At 47.4% G+C, this 12,283-nt stretch overlaps 1 long non-coding RNA gene across 1 annotated transcript; it reads left to right on the top strand.

Moving 5' to 3' along the window:
• The first annotated feature begins 636 nt into the window (after positions 1–636).
• Positions 637–2,484, top strand: LOC142776368 (uncharacterized). Its single transcript, XR_012887485.1, has 2 exons — positions 637–1,460; positions 2,366–2,484. It is a non-coding gene; the product is annotated as an uncharacterized LOC142776368 (long non-coding RNA).
• Positions 2,485–12,283: the final 9,799 nt, after the last annotated feature.

The raw sequence follows: 12,283 nt of genomic DNA, 5'->3' as shown, positions 1-12,283 counted from the left end.
TTGCCCATGGGCAACTTCACATGCCACTTAGCTCGTCGATTGATCATTTGCCTAGCAAAACGGCGCCTTGGCCCTCTAATGATGCAGTTCCGGCCAACCAGTCCACATTTTCATTCTCCTGTGCCGCCCTCTGCCATTTTGTAGAGCCCGAGATAACAGAGAAGCGGTATGGCCAGAACGAAAGCCTCCGAGGTTTAAAGACATCTCCACTAGGGGAAGGGTGCTTCTCGATCTGCGCTTCCTTCTTGCGCCGCCATGACATATGCTCATGTCCGGGATTTCCTGTGCGGTCGCCGGCTCTGCGCCGACGACGTATCGCTGACGTCGTCTCACGTTGCCGAAGTGGACGGAGTAACGACGACGAGCCATGCCTCCGGCGTCCCTCTGGCGGAGAATGGTCGTGAGGTCGCACAAAAATTTGAAACCAGCTGAAATGGATGTTCTAATCCTTGTAACTTCCTTATTAGAGCACGTATTTGCTCAATTCTTTCGGCAGCATGGTCACATAGCATAGTGCGCATATGTTTCTCCATAACAATTTTCGAACCTCGGGGTTGATTACTGAACCTTCCCGTGCGCGAGATGCATGAGTAGTGCAGCCAGAAGCACAAGCACGCGTGAGGCTGTAGACGCTGATCCATCATATTATAGGATAATGAAGTTTGTCTCTGTGGCAATATCATACTTTACATAATCTTTACCTGTAACTGTATTTCTGTACAATCTGTAATTTTTTTTCAGGTTCACCTTTACATAACATACCAGGGCATACTCATCCGGCCTTCTATGCAGAAAATAATTCTAGAACATGAACTGCTCAGATTGGTTGCAATATCTTGAAGTTGTTTATACTGCAACTTTACTCAAGATTTTGTTTTTCATGTGGCAAATCGTGCAACAAACCTTAATGGCTCATGTCTCCTGCTTTATGATGTGATAGAATGATGGAAAAAAGCTTGTTTTACTATATATGTACAGTGCAAAATGACGTATGGACTTCATTCAGAGATTTTTGGTGCTGTTTACTAGGCGTCCTGAAGGGTAGCACTCACAAAAATGCCACCTTGCCCGAGAAGACACAATTATGCTAATGCATGTTTTTAGTCTTCAGGGTTAATTGTTCAACATATCCCTAATAAACTGAGCTCAATACATGCTGATGTGTTATATAGATAGAAATTGAAATTGTTGCAGTTGATAAACACAACAGGCTTCATTAAAAATGAAAGTATTCGTGACAGTGGAACAAGAATGTATGCAATGGCACACTGCCAATCACATATGCGCATTTGATATGCTCCATTTTAAATGCATAATTGCGCATGCAGACTCTTCAGAAGCACAAGGAAGCAGCTACCAAGGGATAGTCCAGTGCTTATCGTCTTCATTATCGGTGGCGTAGAGCTTCTGAAGTGAAGCTTGTGAATGACATCACATCATCAAGAAAAGTGATTCAACAGGTATGTACAACAAGAATTTAGATAGAAAAAAGCAATTTTACTTGGCAGCTGCTTAGTATGCATTGTCGCCAGAGGGTACATAATGTACCAGAAATAAGAAGTTTTCTGAAGGGCCTTGATAACTTCCAAGTAACATGGCGCGAAAGTGGTTTTCACAAAAAGCATGCTCTTGAATGCAATGTGGGTGCTCGGCAGGCAGGTGTGTCCCCTCATGCAGGGTACTTTGGGAGGGGCATGTGTCTTGTTGATATTGCAGCAATAGTATTGTTTAACACTAGCCCTGGTTCAAAGGAGCACCAGGCCTGCACGGAACACTTAGCATAGTCACAGTGAAAGTCCCTCGAGGCAAGTACAGTTGCAAGATACCCACTACCTCATAAATCATTATAGTTTCGGCTGTAGAAAAGCGCCCACAGCAAAGATGCTATTCCATATATTTTATTAAGTCCAGTCTGTATCGAGTGTGTTCAAGCGGCACACAGGGGGTTGATTGATTTGTGAGGTTTAACGTCCCAAAACCACCATATGATTATGAGAGACGCCGTAGTGGAGGGCTCCGGAAATTTCGACCACCTGGGGTTCTTTGACGTGCACCCAAATATGAGTACACGGGCCTACAACATTTTCGCGTCCATCGGAAATGCAGCCGCCACAGCCGGGATTTGATCCCAAGACCTGTGGGTCAGCAGCCGAGTACCTTAGCCACTAGACCACTGTGGCGGGCCGGCACACGCGGGGTCGACAATGTGAATGCCCCGTGGTCACACCACGGCTCTAATGTCACCCATACGAGAGTTCGTTTTTCTTTTCCACTAATCCACCCTGTGATTGCCCCTTAGACACCAATATATGCCATTCGAAGTACAGTTTTCCGTCCATTTAATGCTTTTTTTCTGTTCTCATAGGTCAGCGTTGGAAGCACTACATTAGCCAAGCCACAGCAACAGCTCAGTCTTCTCCTCAGGCATTCCGTTTGAAATGTTTGATTAATTTTCAATAAAAATAATAAAGTACAATCTTTGTACGTGATGTCACGTGTGTGCTAACATTAGTAGAGGTTCGTGAACGGTTGCGCCGATCAAGGGTGGTCTGCGATCGTTCACAACCAGCTGTAACCAGGTCATAGCAGTTTATATTGCCTGATTTTCGTCGCCGTCGTGTAGGCTGCAGCAGTGGCACTAAGTAGAGCTTGAACTAGCACCTGGTACTTTTTGCCGTACTGCACTCGAAGCAGCTGCTGACCGATGTGAACAACACAGTAAGATAAAGACCCTACAGCGAGAGTCGACAGCGTCGTCCGAGTGACGCCTTCCAAGAGCGAAGCAGTTCTTTTGCACGATGTATTAGGATCTACAGACTGCATGGCAACAGATGCGGCAGGGGATGCAGTGATGGAGCGACTGCAGTTATGCCTACGTCTGGAAGCGCTGAAAGCTACAACACTTTATAGCAGCGCAGTAAAGTCACTTGGTCCAGGTCCTTGTAGCACAGGTTACGTGATGCTACACGAAAAGAAAAATGGAGCACGCAACGTTAAAGTTGAACCCACGGCGAAACTGGAAACCACAGGACACCCAATCATCCTCCGACAAAAGCGGTCCCTAGGACGCCGAGCCAACTGGTAGGTGTTCTATGGCATAACTGTGTTCTCAGGAGGCAGCCGTTACAGATGCTCGCCTTGGTACCGAAGGAGAAGGGTAAAATCATAGGGTTGGGCAGCACGTTCGTGGCTCACGTTCCACGCATAATTTTTTTAGAAGGCGTTGGCCGGGCTTGATAATTTCACCACGCGACCAGCAGCGCCAACCATCAGAGGCCGCGATGCCTCCGGATGCTGTGCCTAATGACCGCCGCTTCGAAGGCATGGAACTGGTAGGTGTTCTGTGGGCATGGCCAAGTGCAGGAAGCAAGCACGGAAACTACTTCAAACGTTCCTGAATGACCGCTTCGTAATCTAAAACGACACGACGAACGACTTTGAGTGCTACTAGCGTGACGTGGTTTCATGCCGAGTTCGAGTGCCGCCGACAAATCCAGCGAATTCCAGCCGGCTGCGCTTGCGCCGGTCTTGAGTGCGATCGTAGGCCGAGCGAAAACATCGTACAGACTACTGGAGGATATCGGTGTTCCTGTGCTGTTATCTGTGATTTTCTGTGCTGAAAACGAGTGTAAACAGACTTCGTAAGTTCGAAGCTTTAAGCGTGAGCCCTCGCCTACCGCGGAGGCAATTCAGAGCGGTGTCATCTGCATCCAGCGTAGGCCTCTACCGTCGAGTTCGTTTGAGCCAGCTCATGCGAGGAACATCGGCTGAAAAAAATCGATGGCAATTTCCGTCGCAACATAGACGCCGCCCGATACGATGCCCGAAACATCGCATAGTGCATATCGAGGAGTTTTTATCTGCACTGTGTTTGTTTTCAACATTGGTATTCATAATTGCTGAAAGCGAACATCGCACTAGCCAACACATTTCGGTGATGTGAAAATGCACGTACTAATATAAGTGTATTCGTGGATTGTATGACGCTGAAATATTCGTTCGCTTCGGTGCAAATAGTTTTCGTGTGTTGCCAAGCTCATAACAAGCGTGCGCTGGTTGGTAGCAGTGGTAGCAGTGTGATGTGATTTCGTGTTGGGTACCAGTGACGCTGACACATTCAGCTCTCAGCGGTCTCATTTCCATTCATGTACAAGATAGAAACTCGGACGTGCGTTGCTGTGGTGATCGAAAAAGAAAGCTGCATGATTAAGTGCTGCTGGTATTGCCTGCTATTTCACTTCTCGCTTGTTCTGCTTCTCTGCCACGCTCAGTAGCACATACGTTGTTTGGCAGCATTCTAAAACACACATTCTTAATTTATAGTTCATTCTCATACTCATAGCTTTAGGCATACAATGGCGCTTCTCCGTTGTTTTACATTTTACGATAATATAACACGCGTTTTGATTACAGCCGGAGAGATAACTGAAAACCTTCTATGTGAGAAGAACGTGATTTGAAATCAGCTTCACGATGACACGATAGTAGGAAGAGAAGGTCACCACATCAATGCACAAAATGAATGAAAGTGCACTAGTACTGTACTGCACTTTGTTTAGAAGAAATGGAAACAGTGCCTCATGTGACGTATGAGACCATTCAGAACTGTGCATGTATTTATCTGTTCCTCCAGACTGTAACGAACTGAACAAATTATCAGATGGTTTCGAACATTGAATCTTTATATTTTCCAAGGACTGCTTCATTTCTGTTCAGTTTTTTAGTATACGCATTAACTTGAACTGGATATGCATGCACTTAAGCATATTCAAAATATCAAGATATTCAGTTTAGCTTTGTTAGAAAACTTGCCAAAACTTCTGTACAGTGCTCTGGCTCAATCCTATGATCGGTATCTGTGGCATGGAAAATTTCGGGCACGCTTTATTCTATTATAGGGTATTTTGACTACTGATGACATGTGAAAAGTAGTGCTTGGCTGCAATTTCAAAACAAATATCTGTCTCAGCAAGAAGTGTCAGATGCATTATGTAGATAGTAAATGATATTTAAACTACCAGCAAAGTGTAAAGGCCTTAAACTCAGCACTGATCTGCAATCACAATCCAGCTTAGAAGCCATTTGTTGTGTTCTCTAACACGTTCAAATAAAGTTGTCAAACACTGGAATGATCTACTTAGTTTGGTTCGTGATACCAGCGTGTCTGTCTTTTTGTAGGCACTTTTTATATTTCTCTCATTTTTCTGTTTCTCTCAATTTTTACTGGGCTCCACTTAGGAAGTAGTGATATTTGTTTACGTTGGCACATTTATTGTGATGCTACTGTTTTAGTGCTTTCATTTTGTAATTATGTACATCACTCCTGCAGTAGCCGTGCATTCGGCTGCAGTGTTTTAAAATAAATGAATAAATATACGATCCGAAAGCGTTCCACGCAGTGCTCAGTTCTAATCTTATGACTGATATCTGTTGCATCACGAAGTGTTGGGTGGGGTTTATTGCATTAGAGAACATTTTGGCTTCAGACAACGTTTAAAAGTCTTCCGCACAGGGTTCATTTGCAATCTTATGACCGATATCTGTGACTTCACACAGTGTTCTGCGCAATTTGTGCTTTTAGAGAATATTTTGACTACAAACAACGCCCAAAAGTCTTCCATACAGGATTCGGTTGCAGTCTTATGAGCAATATCTGTCACATCATGAAGTGTCAGGCACAGTTACTTGCGTTAGAGCTTATTTGTACTACAGACAATGTTCAAAAGCATTCTACACAGTGCTTGGTTTCTATCTTATGCCAATATCTGTTGCATCATTAGAAGCCAGGTGTGCTTTCTTGCATTAGAGGATATTTCTAAAATACACATCATTAAAAGCCTTCTGAGTGGGGCTCAATCACAGTCTTATGACCTAAATCTGTGACATCAAGAAGTGTCAAGTGTGGCTTATTGCATTGGAGAACATTTTGGCTGCAGACAACGTTCAAAATCCTTCCGCACAGGGTTCAGTTGCAATCTTATGATCGATATCTGTGACATCAAGAAGTGTCAGGTGTGGTTTCCGCTTTAGAGAATATTTCGACTACTGTCAACGTTCAAAAGCCTTCCATACAGGGTTCAGTTGCAATCTTATGATCAGTATCTGTGACATCACGAAGTGTCGGGTGTAGTTTGTCGCTTTAGAGAATATTTCGACTATTGACAATCAAAAACCTTCCATACAGGGTTCAGTTGCAATGTTATGATTGATATCTGGACTTCATAAAGTGTTGGGTGTGATTTGTGTGTTTAGAAAATATTTTGACTACAGAGAACATCTAGAAGTCTTTCATACAAGATTAAGTTGCAGTCTTTTGAGCAATATCTGTCGCATGATGAAGTGTCAGGCACAGTTAGTTGCATTAGAGCATATTTAGACTACAGGCTATGCCCAAAAGCATTGGTTCTTATCTCTTGACCAATATCTGTTGCATCATTAGGAGCCAGGTGTGCTTTCTTGCATTAGAGGATATTTCTAATACACTCATCATGAAAAGCTTTCATACAAGATTCAGTTGCAGTCTTATGAACGATATCTGTGACATCACGAAGTATTGGGTGCGGTGTGCCGCTTTAGAGAATATTTTGACTACAGACAACGTCCAGAAGTCTTCCATTCAGGATTCAGTTAGTATTATGACCAATATCTGTCACATCATGAAGTGTCAGGCACAGTTGTGTCAAAACGTATTTCACCTACAAAAAATGCCCTGAAGCCTTCTTCGCAGTTACTATCTCATGACTGATGTAACCGAGGTTCTGCCCAGAGGACCGGAGCCAGCCAGAGTTTCGGGGAGATGTCAAGGAGAGGAGCCCGGAGCTGCTAACAGAAACATTTAATTACATTATATACAGTTAGCGTATTGCTACATGATGGGGTTTGCATCATAGAAGCTATCGACGGAAGCATGATGGGAGCTTCTGCGAGCTTGTGAGAGCCTGACGGGAGCGCCTCGGCGCTCGCATTTTATGTCCTGGCCTTCCCAGGATTCCCTGCAGAGAAAAAAACAATGGAGGCCAGGACAGTCCAATGAATTTTGTCATCTTCACCTCCGCCTCAAAAAGGGGAACGTGAAACGCCACCTCCTTCCCAACCCACGAAAGGGGAAAGAGGCACGCCCAGTTCAGCCCATGGCGAGGGAGAAAACACTGCACGCCACGCACGACACAGCACAGCAAGAATTACGTTGAGTCTTAAGTGGAAGTTGATTTCGTAGTCTGTTGCAGTGATGGGTCTGTGGTGCCAGGCAGACCACAAATTGCAAAAACAGCGGCATCAAGGCGCCACGGAGAACGTGGGAAATGCATCCACAGACGGTTCTCAGTCGCTTGCTTATTGTCCGCGGCCCTCCGATGAACATAGACGTACAGATATAACCACCCTTTTTAAGCCGTTTCGACTCTAAACAGCCTTTCGTAGGTCGCCAGTCGGTCGGGTAAGTTCAAAGGGTTCTACGAGGAGAGATGGCTGCACTGCAAAATTCCCAGTACTGCTTGCGTGTCGTTTTCGCTTGTGGTTCACCTCTGGGAGTGCTGTCCCGCAACCGTCTCACGTCCAAGCGGCGCCATGTCAGGAAGGCCGATCATAACATGACCAATATCTGTTGCATCATTAAGAGCCAAGTGTGGTTTGATGCCTTAGAGCATATTTCTCTCGCAGACAACACTCGAAAGCCCTTTACATAGGGCTCTATTGTAGTCTTATGACATAAATCTGACACATCATGAAGTTTTGGGTGTGATTATTAAATAATGAGTGCTGTAAGTTATGAAGCGTAAATGTACTGATTGTACCAGGATATTCACAATAATATTAATGAATTTGGTAGTGTAGGTATAGCAGCGTGGTGATCTATACACCTTGGTTTTTAGAAACTTGATTAAAAAACATAATTAGGGGGGGGGGGCTTAGTCACCGAAGAGAGGGGGGCGCAATGTCAGCTCCATAGATTATTAAAATAGGAAGGGGGCGCTAAGGCAGCCCCTACATTGACATAATAGGGAGGGGGGCAGTGAAGCGAACATTTCCCCCGGCCGTCCTTAAGGAGAACCCTGCGCACGCCTACGATAGACGTAGAGTATCCTAGATGTGAATTTTCGTTCGCGGGAGTGGCGCACACACCGATGTTGATTTCTGGTGCATACTGCTGTTGTTACTTTGCTCACTGCGATGTAAATTACTTCTGAAATAGTCAAAACTGTGGCGGGTGAAGCATGAAGCACTATCAATATTTTCACGTGCTATTATATCTTCGGCATCGTACGAACCCGCTCCAGTTCAGAACGCGCCGTTCTGTGCTGAGCTAGAACAGTTTTAAGCCAAAAAATCAAGCAACACTGCATCGGCCTTGGACGCGTGAGCTAGAGTGTACTAAAACTTTTGAGTGGCGCGACCGAAATGCTCTCCCCTTGCTTTCTCCATCCCCAACTTGCGGCGAAAGTAGCGGCGGCGCTGCCATCGCCCAATCTTCCTAATTGGTTTACTCGGCTGGCTCGGCGGCATGGCCGGCATCTCGGTTTTAGTCGCGAAATGACGAAGAAGCAGCGTCTAAACCATTGTTACGCGCCAGGTTGCAGAACTGGATATCCGCGTGTGCAACAAAGTCGGAAGTTATCGCTTTTTAAGGCCCCGAAAGACGAAGAACGACGACTTCTTTGGGAGCGGAACCTCCATCGGCTTGACAAGCCACTTGACGCCGATTGGGCTGTGTGCGAGTTACATTTCGAACCGCATTTCATTGTGAGAGACTACGTACATGTTATCAATGGTGTTCAAGTCCGAATTCCTAGGGGAACGCCGACACTTGCCCCTGATGCAGTTCCGACGACCTTGCCCAACCTGCCTGCATATTTGACGCTCAAAACTCCGGCTCCGCGGACCCAAACAAAGCGGCGGTATCAGTGTGTGCCGGCTGAGAATGACAACAGAAAACGGCGACGCATTAGCACTCCTGCACAGCTCCTTGTGGATACCAACGGTGCAATTAAGATTATCATTAGTTACGACTTCGCTTTGCAGTACTGTTGCGTTTTTTAAACTCTCAAAATCTTCCACTACTATGTTTCACTTAAGACATTCTTCTGCAGTATTACGTATTTGCATTTCTGTGGGTCCTACAACAATGAATCTATTCCCATATTTCAAAACCAAAAAGAGGTTTGGAAAAACTCTGCTGTACTTCAAATAATATCAATAAAGCCTACTTTTTTGTCGTGTGTGCACGCAGCCACAAGCAACGAGCCTTTTATTTGAGTCCAGCTTTGGTGTTTTACGTGGAATCGACCAAGAGTTCTTCGTTTTGTGTACAACATATTCCTTTTCTTTTTTTTTTGGGGGGGGGGCGCTTCCGGTGTGTACCGGCCAGCTGGTTTCTCGTATAAAATATGTACACTTTAAACATTTTTAAAAACGCGCTCGTTATATTGTACAATGTGCTATGCTGCTTCGGGCTGCAGTGCGGTCAGCAGCAACTTCAATAACAATAATGTCAAATAACCTTTATTTGCGCGGAAAAGGGGAAGTATGTGAATAAGAAAAAAAAGAGGGAGATCATCTTCACACTAGGCGCGACAGAGAGGTACCAACACGTACGCGGAACGCCTGTCAGCTATCCGCCCGGGTAGATTGGTCGACGCCAGCGCCACCGCATCATTCCACGCCGAAACAGCCGCTCCCAGGCAGCCGCTCGCGCCACTCAAAAGCTTCTAGTACACTCTACGTGAGCGTTGCGTGCCCTGGTCCTTCACCGGCGCGACTAGACGCTTTTGACGAGTAGGCGCGAGCGTACGCGGGCCAGTGGTTGGCACTTTAGATTGGCGCTTGGAAGCAATCTGGGGGCCGCCGTTGTGATGTGTGGACGCTCGGGGGGGGGGGGGGAAGAGGAGCCTCGGCTCGCTGAGTGTCATTTCCATTGTGTTCAGTGCCGGTCGGCGGCGGCGCCGATTCATCCGATGCGAGATGCCAGGCTAAGCGGGACGAAGCTGATGTCGGGGTGCCTGCTTGAATGGAAGCTTCCCTTGACAAACTACCTGGACGACGTAGCTGATTAAGGTGGGGGCGTGTGGCCTCTCCGCTGACGTCGACGAACCATGCAAACCTATGCGTTTGAGCACCGTCGCTTCACCCCAGCCAGGCCCTCTGTTAAACTGGCGGGCATATATGCGCTGCCCGGTTTCGATTCTCCTGCTACGCGGGAGCTTTTCTTCCTCGAACAATGTCTTTGCCGAGGGCTCCGGGACAATTGCTGTCAGCTCGGTTCGCATTTCTCGGCCAGACATCAGTTTCGCCGGCGTTTCTCCTAGAGCTCTGAACAGCGTTGTGCTGTCTGAAGAGAAAGCGTGCGACGCGGCGTTGCATTGTCCAAGTCTGATCTTTAGCGAGGGCGCGTTTGAGTTCTGCCACGTAGCGATCGGCTTGTCCGTTGATCGCCTGGTGGTATGGAGCTGACGTAATAGACGAGACGCCGTTGTCACTATAGAACTTGAGAATCTCCGTGGACACAAACGAAGTGTCGTTGTCGGAGACAACCTTGCACGGTAGTCCGAACGAAGCAAACAACCACATGGTGTCCATAACTGCCGCCGATGTCGTTGTGGCCATTTGTTTTACCTGCAGCCATTTGGTGTATGCATCAACGACCACCACCAATGAACATCCTTCGATAGCTCCAGCAAAGTCAATGTGCAGGGCGTGCCAAGGCGTTTCTGGTCTCTCCCATTTCGGTATAGGAGCTCTTGGTGGGGTTGATTGATTTTTCGGGTTTAACGTCAAAAAACCACCATATGATTATGAGAGACGCCATAGTGGAGGGCTCCGGAAATTTCGACCACCTGGGGTTCTTTAACGTGCACCCAAATCTGAGCACACGGGCCTACAACTTTTCCGCCTCCATCGGAAATGCAGCCGCCGCAGCCGGGGTTTGATCCCGCGGCCTGCGGGTTAGCAGCCGAATACCTTAGCCACTAGACCACCGCGGCGGGGAGCTCTTGGTGGGGCTCTGTAGTTGCTTTGGCAAGGCTGGCAATCGGCAACTGTTGATTCATTGTCACGGTCGATACCCGGCCACCACATGTAACTTCTGGCGCACTTCTTCGTGGCAAAATAGCAATGCCTCGATTACCTGCGTGGACAAGTGACATGGCTTGTTCGCGAAGTGGCGAAGGAATCACCATCCTTGATCCCAAGGTGACGCAGCCACGATGAGTGCTCAACTCCGTAGCTCGCTTGCGGTAAGCATTGAAGTGTTCACCCTTTAGCTTGTGCACGTTGCCATCCTGTATAGCTGCGTAGACTTCCTTCAAGACCGTGCACTCCTGTGTTGATGCCGCTAACGGGTCAGCCGTTAGCGGAGGGTCCGGCAGTGCCTCCAACATGAGTATATCACCTGGCGGGGGTGGTTCGTATATTATGGTGTCTAGCGGCAGGCTTAGAGCGTAGGCGTTCAGTGCGATGCACGAGTTCATAATCGCACGCTGACATCTTGATACACCATCGTGTCATTCGCAGTGACAACGTCTGTGGAATTGGTTTCTGGGGCCCATAATACCCAATAAGGGCCGGTGATCAGTTATTGGGGTCACTTTTCTGCCAGTAATATACTGTCGAAAGTGGTCTGCTGCGTAGACGATGGCAAGTCCCTCTTTGTATTACTGGGAATAATTCCTCTCTATCTGCGATAGGCTGGGCGATGCGAAAGCGATCGGGGCTTCCCGTCGCTGGTCGTCAGCTTGGGAGAGGAGTGCTCCCACTCTGTATGGTGATGCGTCGCAGGCTAGCAGTAGGGGTCTTCTTTCGTCGGAATGTCGCAGCACAGTAGGCTTCCGTAGCAGCTCCTTAAGGGCAACGAATGACTCTTGGTAGCGTGGCGACAAAGTCGATGGGACTTCTTTCTGCAGGAGCTCGTATAGATCGTTGGCCACTGTAGCTTGTTGCGAAAGACGGGGACGCCAACACGGCCTCGAAGGCGCCACTGCTTTCAACTTCGCCGGGAAGGTCACCAGCCGTTTGGTAGCGTAAGTTTCTCAGCTCGCGACTGCTTCTGCGCAGAGCTGATAAGACGAGCGGACGAGACGACGGTGAGTTAAACAAGGTTTATGTACAGCATATATACAGAGGCGTTACAATTTCGGCACTGGGGCCGACAGAGACTCGAAGAGCCGAGCTCTCCTCTCTAACACATAGGTCAGCCTTTCGCCTAAGACCGCTGACTCACACACATGTCGGCTCTCCGACATGGGGACTCCTCTCTCGTAGGACTGCCGATCGCGACGCGCCGCAGGGCTTC

Source organism: Rhipicephalus microplus, chromosome X, assembly GCF_043290135.1.
Source record: "Rhipicephalus microplus isolate Deutch F79 chromosome X, USDA_Rmic, whole genome shotgun sequence".
NCBI lineage: Eukaryota > Metazoa > Arthropoda > Arachnida > Ixodida > Ixodidae > Rhipicephalus > Rhipicephalus microplus.
The sequence above is the reverse complement of the archived record's forward strand: the minus strand, read 5'-3'. Positions and strand labels throughout refer to the sequence as shown.